At 37.5% G+C, this 14145-nt stretch overlaps 1 pseudogene; it reads right to left on the bottom strand.

The window, feature by feature from the left end:
• Positions 1-4129: 4129 nt before the first annotated feature.
• On the bottom strand, positions 4130-13753 carry LOC119532827 (annotated as a pseudogene).
• Between the last annotated feature and the right edge of the window lie 392 nt (positions 13754-14145).

The following is a 14145-nucleotide window of genomic DNA, read 5'->3' as shown; positions in this document are numbered from 1 at the left end:
CTTATTTCTGTTCTGAAGTAATGAAAACATTCTAAAATTGATCATGGGGATGTATGCACAACTATGTGATGATACTGTGAGCCAGTGATTCTATATTTCAGATGGTTTGTGTGGTGAGTGAATATATCTCAATAAATAATAAAATAAAAAAAAATCAATTACTAGGAAAGAGGGAGAAAATGGTTATTAGGGGACTACTAATGATATTGGCCAGAAATAAACATTACAATAGCAAACAAAAAGCAATGAGTCCTGCCCCCCACCAAATTAAAAACAAATACCCTTACATGTTTTACTCACACTATTATCAATTATTTTGAATACTGTTGACCTTGTTTCCTAACATCACATCAGTCTCATGATCCTATTTCTCCTAAAAAAAAAAAGACCAATTATTTCTGGTGCTTCTTTTCTGTCATTTGAAGTCCTAAACTTGATAAAAATCAAATTATTGTGGCCAGTTGTCTCTATTTCAGTCACTCTCCTTTTTAGGAGAGAGAACTTCTAAAAAAAGTTTCATGTGTATTGTATGGTTAAAGTTAGAGTAAATGAATGCTCATTGAATCTACTTATTACTTGAGTTTGTCCGCTTGGGTTTTGAATTGGTCATGTGGGAGAGGAATTCCTTGAAATCTTTTGTTTTCTGCTTTATTTAAAGCACACCGTGTTCCCAGGCTCATATGTTGTAAAAAAGATCCTTACTTCCAAAACAACATACTGTCCAAAGTGGTTGTCCTAACTCACTCCTCTGGTTAATGGTGGCTGACTCATTGTGGGCTGGCAAGACTTCACCTTCCGCAAACAGTTTGAATTCTGTAGACATTAGGATTGCTTCCTGCTTGGTCCGGCAGTGGCTAAGATTCAAATGGATGCTGTGGTTTATCTCTCTAGATATGATATTCAAGATGGAACTCATTATGGGAGAGCCTAGGTGTTATCCCAGATGACAGAGCATGGCTCAGCAAACTACCACCCCCACCACCCCCACCCCATCCCCGCAGCTCAGGGATTCTCTGAGCAGTCATCACTGGAACATCCATGGCAAAGATCCGAATTCTCCTATGTCCTCTAAAATCTTTTTCCTGATCGACCTTCAAGTGCCTCTTGACTTTCCAAATGTATAGTCACGAGGTGACTATACCAACTCCCATGCTTGTCCCCCAGGAGTTAATCTGTGGTTAAAAAATAAAAAACAACACAACTTTCTCCCACATTTCTTTAGGGCCCCTCATGTCTTCTCACAATATTCTACTCTAATTTTTCTCTATCTTCCAACTCTCTCTCTCTCTCTCTCTCTCTCTCTCTCTCTCTCTCTCTCTCTCTCTCTATATATATATATATATATATATATATATATATATATATAATCTTGTTAAATTGTTTTTTTCTTCCACTCCTGATATTTTGAACAGTGATATCTCCCCCATTTCTACAAAAGCTGTAAAATCTTACCTCATCCAAAATATCATGGATGAAAGTCAGAAGTCCAAGTCAGAAGGAATCAAGGGACTGATTATCATTCTTTGCCATAACTCTAGAGATAACCATATTTTTAAGGATAACACACATACAAAATAAAAATGCAAACATCCCTAAGCTGTTTGATTTGGGGGTTTTTTTTCCACTACTTTTTTCTCTCCTACTGTTTTGGAGAGGTATGTTAGAGGGATAGCAAGTTAACTTCTGAAATTTTCTCTTTTTCTGGCCACCACTTTTAAAAGTTTTTGCCTCTATATTTTTCATTTGCTTTTACTTACTTTTTTTTTGTCTTTTTGGGGGAAGGGGTTAGGGATACAATTTAATACCTGTCTTCACTCTACCACCCTATCCTGGAAGACTTTTATTCCTAAGACTTTTAGAGAGAAAAATGAATTCTCCAACTGGTTACTTCTCAAAGTCAGTTTCTCAAGATGCTCTTAGCAGTTCAACATTAATATTAAGGCTAAGAAATAGTGATAATAACAATGAAGATACAATAAAGACCATGGAACACATTTAGTGTTCTTAGCTAATGAAAAATTATTCCCAGGGTCTGAGCCAAAGCAAGATGAAACATCCCAAGTGGATACTGATGGGTTGCAATATAACTCCAAGTCTAGCCATTCTTCACCTACTCAGGCTTAACCTATTCCTTTGAACTTCAAATGGAATCTCATTCCAGGGAGCAATTCACCCTGGATTTGAGTTTGCTTTGCAAGGACTGCTGAAAACAGAGTCTAGATACTGGCAATTTAATGGTAGCTCCAAGTTGTAAAAACCATGTTAGCAATAACAATCAACCTATCAACACAAAAGAATAGAGCATATGAAATAAACAATGAACAATGGATTTGGCTGTAAATACTTGTTCCTTTGGAACTGTGTGATGGATAAGACCTACCACTTATTTCCCATCTATGTCAGGTATCCTGGAAGAGGCCCTGGGTGATTAGCACTTGGTAGGGGCTGGGATACTCTTCCCAGAGAAATCCTTCTGCAGCAGTGAGACAAAGAGTTTGGAATATACTCCACATGCTTGGGTACCCTGTGGATCTCAGTGGAATGAGTCACTATGTCGGGCTTCCAGAACACTACCCTGAGAAGAGTGGGCAGAGCTCTTTGAATTAGAAAATGAGCAACAAGGGTCTGGAATAGGTTTTGTGTTCCTCTGCCAGGCAGAGGGCTGTCTGTGGAGGAGACTGAGTCTGCACCATGGTGGGCTTTCTTCCCACAGCTGCTAGCTGACTTTTCTGGGAAACGAGAGAACATATTTGTTCAGACTTTCAACTTGTCGCTTTTCATAGGCTTGTAGGTTGGGCCTGAGATTGCCTGTTCTCAGGTTCTAGGCTTAGTTTTTATTTACAAAATATAACTTCCAGCTTCAAAAGTTGAGAATAGGGATAGGAAAGGATGCGCTTGTAAGGGCTCATGTTAAAAAAAAAAGAAGAAGATAAAGAAGAAGAAAGAATAGAAAGAAAGCACATCAGGCTTCTTAAACATTCAACGGCTCTCATGCATCTGCATTTTGATGAGTTAAGGGTAACTTGACAAAAAATGCAGATTAAATTTTCCAAGAAGTACACATGGATTTAAAAATCAGAAGAAAGGAGATCTTGGCAATGTTAGTTTTGGGCTTTCCCAGACTCCACTGCTTTGCTGTTCTTGGTGCCTGGTGGGTTTCTATAATCAGACTTGGGTTTTTTTCGTGATGGTGACTCACAGGACGGTTGACTGAATAGTTGTCTGAGAAATAAGGCTCTGCCAATGGCCAAATTGAGCAATTGAAACTGAAATCTCTACTTAAGCTCTAATTATTCAGGTTGTCTTTCGTATCGCCAGATTCACCCATGACTCAGCCATTCTTATCCTCTTTATCACTGGGCACATCAACATAATGAGACCAACAATTCTGTCAGCATCCCTACATCCCCACTCAGAGGCCAGTGTATGTATTGTGAGCACACTCACACAATCCTCCTTCCCTTAAGAGAACTGGCGAAGGAGGCATCAGGGAACAGATAAAGAACAGCAGCATCGGAACCCCAAAGACGGGTTCAAATCTGAGTAACACCACATACTAGTGTTTCTTCTTTAAAAACCATAGCCTCATTTTTTTTACCATAGTGTTGTGAGGATAAAAGAAGGTAACACATATGGAGGGCCTAAAAGAGTGCCAAGTATAGGAGATGCTTAATAAGTGATAGTTTGTAATGGTAGGCTGCTCCTCGTTTCAGTTTCCTTTTTCCTTTTTGTTGTGCTACTCCCTGCTTCCAGATGTTTCCTTAGCAACACACCACCTTTTCCTTTTCTTTGCTGTCCTGCTCTATCCCGCAGATCAGGGTTAGAAAATGTAAGGGTGCATAAAAATCGCCTGATTTTTTTTTTTTTTTAAATGGAGATCACTCATGTCCAAGAGCTCCAGTTTCTTAGGGCTGGAGTGAGAATCTCCATTTCAAACAAGTCTCTGGGGAAGCTAATGCAGGTCTGAGGATTATGCCTGAAAACCAACCTCCCATCTTTATTATACAACAGGGCTGCATTGTCAGAACACAAATGAGGGGCAATCCCTGCTGGAATGTCAGTTTTGAAACTGGTATCTGTGTGGAAAGGGGGCTGTCAGTCACAGTGACTACTCTCATCTCAGATTCTGCTATTCTTCATTAAATACACTTGAACGAGGTCTTTCCTCTGGGATTTTGAAATAATCATTTCTCAGAATGTGGCCCCCCATCAGCCCAGTGGCATCAGCATCACCTGGGAACTTAGAATTGCAAATTCTCAGACCTCTCGCCAGGTCTTCTGAATGAGAAACTGAGGGTGAGACCAGAAATCTGTTGAAAGGAGCCCTGAAGGCAATTCTGATGCACATCTGAGAATCACTAATTTAAAGGAACAAAAAAATTAATCTAACAACTAACTATAACAACATGGGAATACAGGTCTAGTGCTTAGAACTCTGTCCATCCCAAAGTGTGCTAAAATATACATATTATATGTAGTACATGCATAACCCCCACCACAGAAACATGCATATAGCTAGTCCATGCCTAAAAATTATTCTGGAAGTATACACAAGAAATTGTTACAGAAGTTCTGAGACGTGAAGAGAATGTGGGTGAAGAGAAAGAGAATTTAATTTTCATTTAACACCTTTTCGAACTGTTTGGTATATTGAATTATAAACGTGTACATATTTACTTTTAGTTTTAAATTTTAATTTAGTAAAAACTACAAAATATTTAAAAAACAACTAAAAGAAAATACACATAAATATTTATCTGATTTTGAGATGGGAAAACATACAAAGTAATGACGAAGAAAGCAAAAGACAGATTTGCATAGCAATATAAAACTTTGTAAATCAACACACCAACACACCAACAAACAAATGCATGTAAAAGCACAATGACTTGGAAATAAAAAAAAGATAATCCCCTGAGGCAAGACTAATCAAGAAAGAAAGAGAAATTTCACAAATTACTAACAATAGGAATGAAAAAAAGAGACATATTACGTATCTTACAAAGGAAAAAGATAAAAAGAGGATATTACAAAATATTTTTGACAAACTGTTTGAAAATTTAGATGGCATGGACAGATTGCTAGAAAAACAGAGTTTACCAAAACTAATGTAAAAAGAATTACAAAACCTGAAAATCCTGTATCTATTGAAGAAGTTGAATCCGTAATTGAAAATCTTCCCACAAAGAAAAATATACACTATGCCAGTTTGAATACATTATGTCCCCTCAAAATCCCATGTTAATTAATACAATCCTGAGGGGGCAGATTTATTAGTCTTTTGATTAGGGTGGAAACTTTTGATAGAGTGTTTGTTTCCATGGAGACGTGACTCACCCAACTGTGGGTGATATTTTTGATTAGATTATTTCCATGGAGGTGTGGCTCCACCCATTCAGGGAGCATCTTCATTAGTTCACTGGAGTATTTTGAGAGAAGCTAAGAGCCAACACAGACCCAGATACTTGCTCATGCTTGAAGATGCTTGGAGATGCAGACAGAAGGACGTTTGGAGATGAAGCCCAAAGTTTGCCCTGGAGAAGCTAAGAGGGGACCCCCCAGACACTTAGAGAGAAACACCTTGGGAGAAAGAAGCAAAGATGCCCAGGAGCTGAGAGAGAGGAGCTAAGACAAAAGCCCCGAGACATTTTGGAGAAAGCCATTTTGAAACACAACCTGGGAGCAAAGGACCAACAGATGCCAGCCACATGCCCTCCCAGCTGACAGAGGTGTTCCAGACGCCATTGGCCATTCCTTCAGTGAAAGTATCCTCTTGTTGATGCCTTAGTTTGGACACATTCATGGCCTTAGAACTGTAAATTTGTAAAGTTCAAAAACAGGCACTAAGCTATGATACTAGAAGGAGTGGGTTACCTTTGGAGAAGAGGGAAGTGATTGGGAGGAGGCATGAAGTGGGCTTTGGTGGTGCTGCCAAGGTTTTAGTTTTTGACTAGAGGAGTGGTTCACTGGGTGTTCATTTTGTGTGTTTTTCTGTATATATGAAGTGCTTCAAAAACCGTTCATTAAAAAAATTAAAAAACAAACTGGGAAGATTGTATCTATCACTACTAAGTGATTAGAATGCTTATTAAATAAAGATTATCTTAAACATCAATGAAAAATCAGGCAACATGAACAGGCAATTTACAGAATAAAAGGAAGAAATATAAATTACCAATAAACATAAAATGTTCAACTTTACTAATAATTAAACTAGAAAAAAGAAATTTTATTTTCATATTGTTTAAGGTGATGCAAATTGGCAATTGTTGACCTTGTAGAAGGCAATTTGGAAATATGTAAAAAGTGCCTGTAAAACCTAAGCATCATTTGACCCAACACTTCCACTTCTAGGAATTATTTAAAAAAAAAAAAGAACATAGATGGAGAGGAAAGATTTATTGATAAGAATATTCATCTCTGTGTTGTTAGTTATAAAATAATTTTTGGAACCTTAAATGTCCAATGATAGGTCATTATTAAATAAACTATGATATATACAAACAATGGAATATTATGTAGCTATCAGTTGAAGAACAGTTAGTAACGTGAAAATGTGATGTAATGACAGTGAAGAAAAGTAGTATTAATTTGTTTTTGTTTACACACACATGCACACACATACTTATGGGAAGAAAACTGAAAAAAAACATGCAAATGTCTAAGTGGTTCTTTCTGGGTGGTAGGATTTCAGGTGATTTTAATTTTTGTCTTTTGTCTTGAAAATATTTTACATGTTTCCCCAAAGGAATATTCATTAATTGTATAAGAAAACAAAAAATAATTTATAATACCTATGGAAACAGATAAAAGATGAAAACTCATAATAACACTAAAAATAAGATAGCTGACTTCCATGGGGTATCTATGCTTCCTCTAAGCCAGATGTATAACCCAGTTATTCCATGTAGCATACTGATGAAGTGGATACTAGTATCATCTCCATTTTACAGAGGAGAAAACAATGCTTGCCGATGTGACGTCACTTTCCCGAGGTCAAAAATCTGGTGAGGAGCCAGGATGCAAATGCAAATCTTTCTGATTCTAGAGCCTGCATTTTGAAAATCACCACCAAATATTGGTTGACCACTAGTTATCCCAGTGCCAAAATCTGGGAGAATTTTCCAACAATGACAAAGCCCAAGAAACTGAGAAAACACAATTGATGATCTGTGCTATACCAACCAGAATGAAGGTGGGACAACCTTTTGTCTGTCATTCAGAAATGTAAGATCTGTTCCAAACGAAAAAAATGGGCTGTCTTCCCTTTCCTGTGTTGGTGCTTTATCTTGAAGCAGCCAGTGTTGTCCCTGTTTCCCATCTGTGCCTCTTTTTCCTGTATTCAGCAGAATAAAACACTCATCAAAAAACAACTGAGCAGGAAGTAAGGGAGGATCGAATTTCATCCTGGGAGGCTTGATTCCCACAAGCAAAGTGCTGTGGTAGAAGCAGAGCCGGAAAGCATTGGCAACACATGGAGGACTGCTGTGCTTTATGAACTCCATCTGTTCAGAGTATCCCCAAGCCATGCAGTAGGGCAGGGCAAAGATTCTAACTCATTCCTGCAAAATGCTGTTCGATGAAATCCTGCTGGAAACTGCAAATTAGGCTAAAAATTGCATGCATCAATTAATCATTCAGACATAGTTATGGAAAGTGACTCAATCCACCCAAGTAGATCTGAGGTGACTCAATACACCCCACCTGGAGTGGGGCCCAAGGGAAAAGCACACATTCTACGTATTAACCAACGCAAGATCTGAACAGAGCTCACCTCATTCTAGAGTGAGAAATAGAGTGAAACATGAGTCTTATGGAGAAAAATTTTGCCAAATAAAGGGAAGAAAGCATCATTCTGAAGACTCAGAGAAAGGACAGGCATCTGAAAATGGTTTATTATAAGAACCAGATAAAAATTGTTTGATGTGTTCCTAGAATGCAGGAGGACATGGCTCTATGAAATGGGTACATAGAAAAAGAGTGTACCTGACATGAAGAAAATCAATGAGATTAAATGAAAAGAGGTAAACAAAAGAAGAAAAGAGAATGGAAAAACTAAAAATCCTACAGTAATAATTCACGAAACATTTATCGAACACATACTATGGCCGAGCTTGGAAATAGAAGTAGTACAGAGCAGAATTAATACGGTAAAAATTGAATCACAGATGTGGGAAATAAATCTAAAAAGAATCTCAAAAATTCAGGGAGAAGGACAAAGAGATTAAAATGAGAGCTAAGAAGATTGGCATGGAGGACAGCAATAGGAGGTCTAATTCAACAGTGATAGATGCTTCTGGTGATTAAAAACAAAAATAAAAAAGAAAGGACAAGTGAAGCATACACCATGATCAAAGATAAAATAATGTTCCTGAATTTAAAAAGTAAAAACAAATAAATATGACACATCATTGGAGCTAGTTTACCACATTCCAGGGAAAATCAACAAAAAGGGAGTCACCTTTAGGATAACCTGATGTTTTGAAAAAATGTGATTTACATACTTGGCCAAGCAGTTTCCAGTTAATGTTTTCACAGTGCTTTTGACCAAAGGAGAAGGAATGTTGTAGTGGGCCTCCATCTGCCAGGGAATGTCTTTCTCAGGCACTCCTGAGGAAGAAGTGAGCCCATAATTATCACCCAGTCTCAGTGGCCAGGTTAACACATCTACTCCTAAGCACAGTGTTTATTTGTGGGTCACAGGGAAGGTGACAGGCCTCACTCAAAGTTTTACTTTCCATATAATCTGAACCTATAAAAAGTTCATTCTATTTCTGTTGACTTTTTTTTTTTATTTGGATTATATATACAGAATGAAAATTTGTGAGAGGCAAATTCTCTTAAAAAGATGTAAATTATACCCATTGATTCCTTCAGGCTGATATTTATTTCTATAGTCTCCTCCAATGGAAGTTTAAATAAATTTTTATTATGGCCACTACAAGAAATTTGATTAGAAATGAAAGACCATGTAACCTACCTGATGTTAAAACTTATTTGGATTGTTGGCAGAATTCAGTTCCTTATGACTGTTTGACTGAGATATCTTTTTGTTTGCTTGATACCAGCTGAGGGCCATCTCCAGCTTGTAAACATTAACCATATGCTCTGGCTTGTAACACCTTCCCCCATCTTAAAAACCAGCAACTATGTCAAGCCCATCTCACTGTTTGAATCTCTCCTCTTCCTCTTGTCTTATTTCTCAATCCAGCCAGGAAAGGTTTTCAACTTTAAGAACTCATATGATTTGGATTTCATTTGGCCCACAGAGAAAACTCAGATTACCCAGGTAAATCTTCCCATCTCACAGACTGTACCTTTAATTATATCTGAAAACTTCCTTTTGCCATATAAGGTGACATATTCACAGGTGCTGGGGATTAGGGCATAGATATATTTGGGGGTTGTTTTTCTGTCTAGCCACCCAACTAAAAGCCCATACACAGAAACTATTCTTTTAAGAACTGAATATTTTTTGAATTCCAGTCATATTGAAATGAAAATTTTTAGATTCATTGATCTGAATGATTCTGAAAGATATATTTAATGCCTCATAATGAGCTTAAATGATATGTATCTATAATTTTGTAATCATTTATGTTTATTTTCTGAATATTTGATTAAATTATTTATTTTTATAACCTCTTAGATCTTAACTGCTAAGTTGGTAATGTTTCACTTTCATATGCAATCTTAAAGATGAGTAGCTTACTAAAATTTTAGAATATTGTTGGGAAGCATATCATATTATAAAACATTTTTATGCAAAAATCAGGCTCAATGAAAGCTGTGGCTATACTTTTGTGCATATTTGTTACACATGAATATCGACTCATCTAAGGGAATATGTGTATTAAGAAATTGTCACAGGATAATATCTCTACAGAGGAGTCTAATAATGAGGGTGCTGACTCCTTCTCTCTATGCTGCTCTCATATTTTCTAATAGTAAAGAACCAGTTATCCCTTCTGATATTGAAGCATATTTAACAGAACTTTTACCTAAAAACACTCAAGAACAATTTCCAAATGATACAAAGTGGAAAGGCCTTACTATAATAACTAGGACAGAGGATTCATACCCTTCAAGTCCCATATTAGAAAATTATACCGAAGAAGAAGCTAAAAAGTCATAAATAATGTAGCAAGGTTAAATACAGTCCTAATCAAATGTATGTTTATCAATATGATGCAATGGCTAAACTAATCAATAGAATAAAATAAAAAAAACTATATTAATCAGTAGAAACAAGTGATAGTAATCTCTTTTCTAATTTTTAGACTTTATGCAAGTAAACGTATGTTATATTGCTCTTACAGAATTCATAGCTTAATTAGTAAAAATATTTTTAGTAGAATTTTACAGGCATTCAAGGCTAACTCTCTGATAATGTGGATACCTTCCTTTGATCTTGAACCATTCATGTTCACAAAGCATCATTTACTGTAAAAATAGAATATTATTTGATTGAATGTAAACCAAAAGTGCTATAAATTCTCTGTAACTGAGACAAGGGGGAGCTCTCTGATTTCACATCCAGCTGTGTCTGGAGGAACAGGGGCTCCCAGGCTTGGTAATGTAGCAATTAATTTTTACATTGTAAACTTGTTCCTTTTATCTTAAGTGCTCCTTTTAGTAAAAACGTGTTAAAGCTGAATTTTTGTCTTGAGTTCTCTTTATTTTTAAACGGTTGTCTGTCCCTATACTCTTAATTGAGTGGGAGGTTACTTGAGGAAGCCCAAACCAACAGAATCACCACCTGATTAGGCTTAGGCCTTTTCTAACAGAGATCACAGGTTTGAGGTATAAAGAACCTGTGACAGAATATTCGTAGAAAAATCACTTGGTTATTAACATGCAATATGCCGCAAATATATTTTCACAAATTCAAAAAGAAATAAAGTGTTTTCTATTTTAAAAGTGATTTTAAAAATGATTAAAAATTATTAATGCAAGGAGGAAAATTGGCTACAAAGAGATAGTACCCAGGCTAGCCCCAGAACCTCTCCTGGTAAAATAAAGTTGCCAAAGTTTGAGGGCAAATGATTGTAAACATACAGCACAACTGTGTATAAAATACAAAGAGCTTAGAAAAATAAACACGAAATTTACTACAATGAATTTTCCAATTTATTGGGGGGCTTGCGGTGCAGTAAATAGCACCATCTTGCTCGGCCCAAAGTCTGAACTGATTGAGAAATAGAAGCTGGGCAGATGGACCAAAATAGACTCATTGTATTGCTGCTAAAGTTCATAATTGGAGAATGTGTCTTATATCCATAGACCACTGGATTTCCTTACTGAAACTTAGGACTAGATAATTGTATCTACAAATGTCTCCCCCTCATATAGTCTGCACTGGCTAACATCCAGCAATGAAGGAGTCCAGCAAACAAATGCTTCTGTAGGTAGGCTTGTTTCTAGAAAGGATGGGGCAATTCCACACATGTCCAGTTTTATCCCAAGCACCAACTGCTGGTCAGGTAAGTCACATCCCTACTCCCACTGCCACCCAAGGAAAAGTGAGGGAGGGATGAATAAAGGGTCAAGAATTTCTGCTGGAAAGACTTCAGAAAGCAACCCCCTACTCCCCACTTTTTGATACACATCTTCCTCTCTGCCTCCCCTTCTCTGCCCCACCCCAAAGCAGGTGCTTGAGAAGCAAGTGAAAATGACAAACTGAAGATTGGGAAGTTGTGATTTAAAAGGCCTGGCATCCGTGCTCTCTGATGGAACATACACTAAGGAAAAAATTTTGAAATAAAGACAAAATTTATGTACAATTATTCATTGTAGCATTGTGTATTATTTAAAAATAGCTCTGTCCTATTTATACTAGCAAAATATTGTCAACAACTTAGTAGCCATCTTTAGGAAATAGAAAACCATTCTGCCTTAGAAGTGATGCTTTTAAAGTTATTTTTTCTCAGATAGAAATTTATAGCTATGAATACCTGTACTAAAAAAGAAGAAGGATCTCAAATTAATAAGCTAATTTCACACCCTTGAGGAACTAGAAAGAGAGGAGCAAAGTAAACCCAAAATTAGTGGAAGGGAGGAAATAATTAAGATTAGAGAGGAGATTGATGAAATAGAGAATAAAAAAACAATTGAGAGAGTAAACAGAATAAAAAGTTGGTTCTTTTAAAAATTAATAAAATTGACAAACATTTAGCCCAACTGACAAAGAAAAAAGAAAATAGATAAATAACTAAAATCAGAAATGAAAATGGTAATGTCACTACTGATCTTACAGAAATAAAAAGGATAAGAAAATACTATGAACTGTAAACCAACAAATTTGATAATCTAGATGAAATGGAAAAATTCCTAGAAATATAAAAATTACCTAAATTAACTCAAGAAGAAATAGACAATTTTCACAAACCTATAACAAATATGGAGATTGAATCAAGTAATCAAAAAACCTTTCACTAAGAAAATTCAGGACCAGAAGGCTTCAATGGTGAATTCTACCAAACTTTTAAAGAATTAACACTGAGCCTTCTCAAACTCTTCCAAGAATTCAAGAGGAGGGAACCTTGATTCCAAAATCTGAAATAGACATCAGAAAAAAATTATAGACCAATTTCCTTTATGAATACAGATGCAAAAATCCTTAATAAAATACTAGCAAACAAATTCAACAGCATACTAAAAAGATCATTCACTATGACCAAGTGGGATTGATTCTAGGAATGCAAGAGTAATTCAGCATATGAAAATCAATCAATGTAAGACTCCACGTAAACAGAATGAAGGAAAAAAGATTATATCAGATGCAGAAAAGGCATTTGATAAGATACAGCACCCTTTCTTGATAAAAACATTCAGAAACTAGCAATAGAAGGGAACTTTCTCAACATGATAAAGAGCATTTATGAAAAACCCACAGCTAATATCATACTCAATGGTAAAAGACTTAAAGCTGTCTCCTCAAAATCAGGAACAAAACAAGGATGCCCACTTACACCACTGCTATTCAATATTGTATAAGTTCTAACCAGAGCAGTTAAGTTAAGGAAGCCTGCCTCCTGGTCCGGGCTGAAGCAGGTGGTGGCGGCCACCGCGAAGGGCTCCCTCAGCGTGTGCATGGAGAGCTCGTCCACAGGAATGGGCCCCGCGATTCTCTCCCCCGTGGGGGATGCGTCCCTGGAGGGCGAGGCCTCGAGGGACCACGAGCGCCGTCGTCAGTACCTGCAGCTCAGCATCCTGGCGTAAGGGGGAAAGGGGAAGCCTTGAGGAACTCCTATCTGTTCTAACCGTCAACTCTTTATTTTTCTCAATGTAAATATTTACCGACAAGACACCCACTATCTCAGCCACAATAAAAAAAAAAAAAACAGGGCTCCAAAGTAAAAAGACCAGGTGTAGTTGTAGTGTGTGTGTGTGTGTGTTGTCTTCGTCTCGCTTGTGGCTCAGGTCGCTGTTGCTGGAAATGTGGACGATGATGCCTCTGATGTTACTGAGGCCTGGAGCCGCAAAGAGGATGCCAGCCCTGAGCGCGATGTTGTTCTCGCGGCTGTAGATCCCGCTGGCACCGAGGCAGGGCCCTCCAGGCAGGAGCAGAGGGTGCTAAGTATGGGGAAAACGCTGGAGGCACGCACAATGCGAAGGAGGTACCTGGAGCTGTCGTGGTGTAATCACTGTCCTCTGGGAAGTGACTGATTCGGGAGCAGTGCCCTTTAGGGCTCCCTCTTCCAGTTTCTGGTGGTGCCTGGCAGTCCTTGGCGACCAGGGCTTGCAGTTGCATCGTTCTAGGTTCGCATGGTCTCCTCCCCTGTGTCAGCCAATGGATTTTTGACAAGGGTGCCACGTACACGCACAATGGGGGAAAATAGTGTCTTGCACAAATGGTACTGGGAAAACTGGATATCCACATCCAAAAGAATGACATTAGACCCCTACCTGACACCATATCCAAAAATTAACTCAAAGTGGATCCAGAACCTAAATAAAAGCTAAAACTAGAAGCTCTTAGGAGATAACAGATGGGCAAGTCTCCTGGGATTCGTAATGGATCCTTAGATATGACACCAAAAGCATGAGCAACAAAAGAAACAATATATAGATTCGATCTCATCAAAATTAAAAACTTTTGTGCATCAAACAACATTTTCAAGAAAGTGAAAAGACAAACTACAA

This window comes from Choloepus didactylus, chromosome 4 (genome assembly GCF_015220235.1).
Source record: "Choloepus didactylus isolate mChoDid1 chromosome 4, mChoDid1.pri, whole genome shotgun sequence".
Taxonomy (NCBI): domain Eukaryota; kingdom Metazoa; phylum Chordata; class Mammalia; order Pilosa; family Megalonychidae; genus Choloepus; species Choloepus didactylus.
This window is presented reverse-complemented; position numbering and strand designations above follow the sequence as displayed.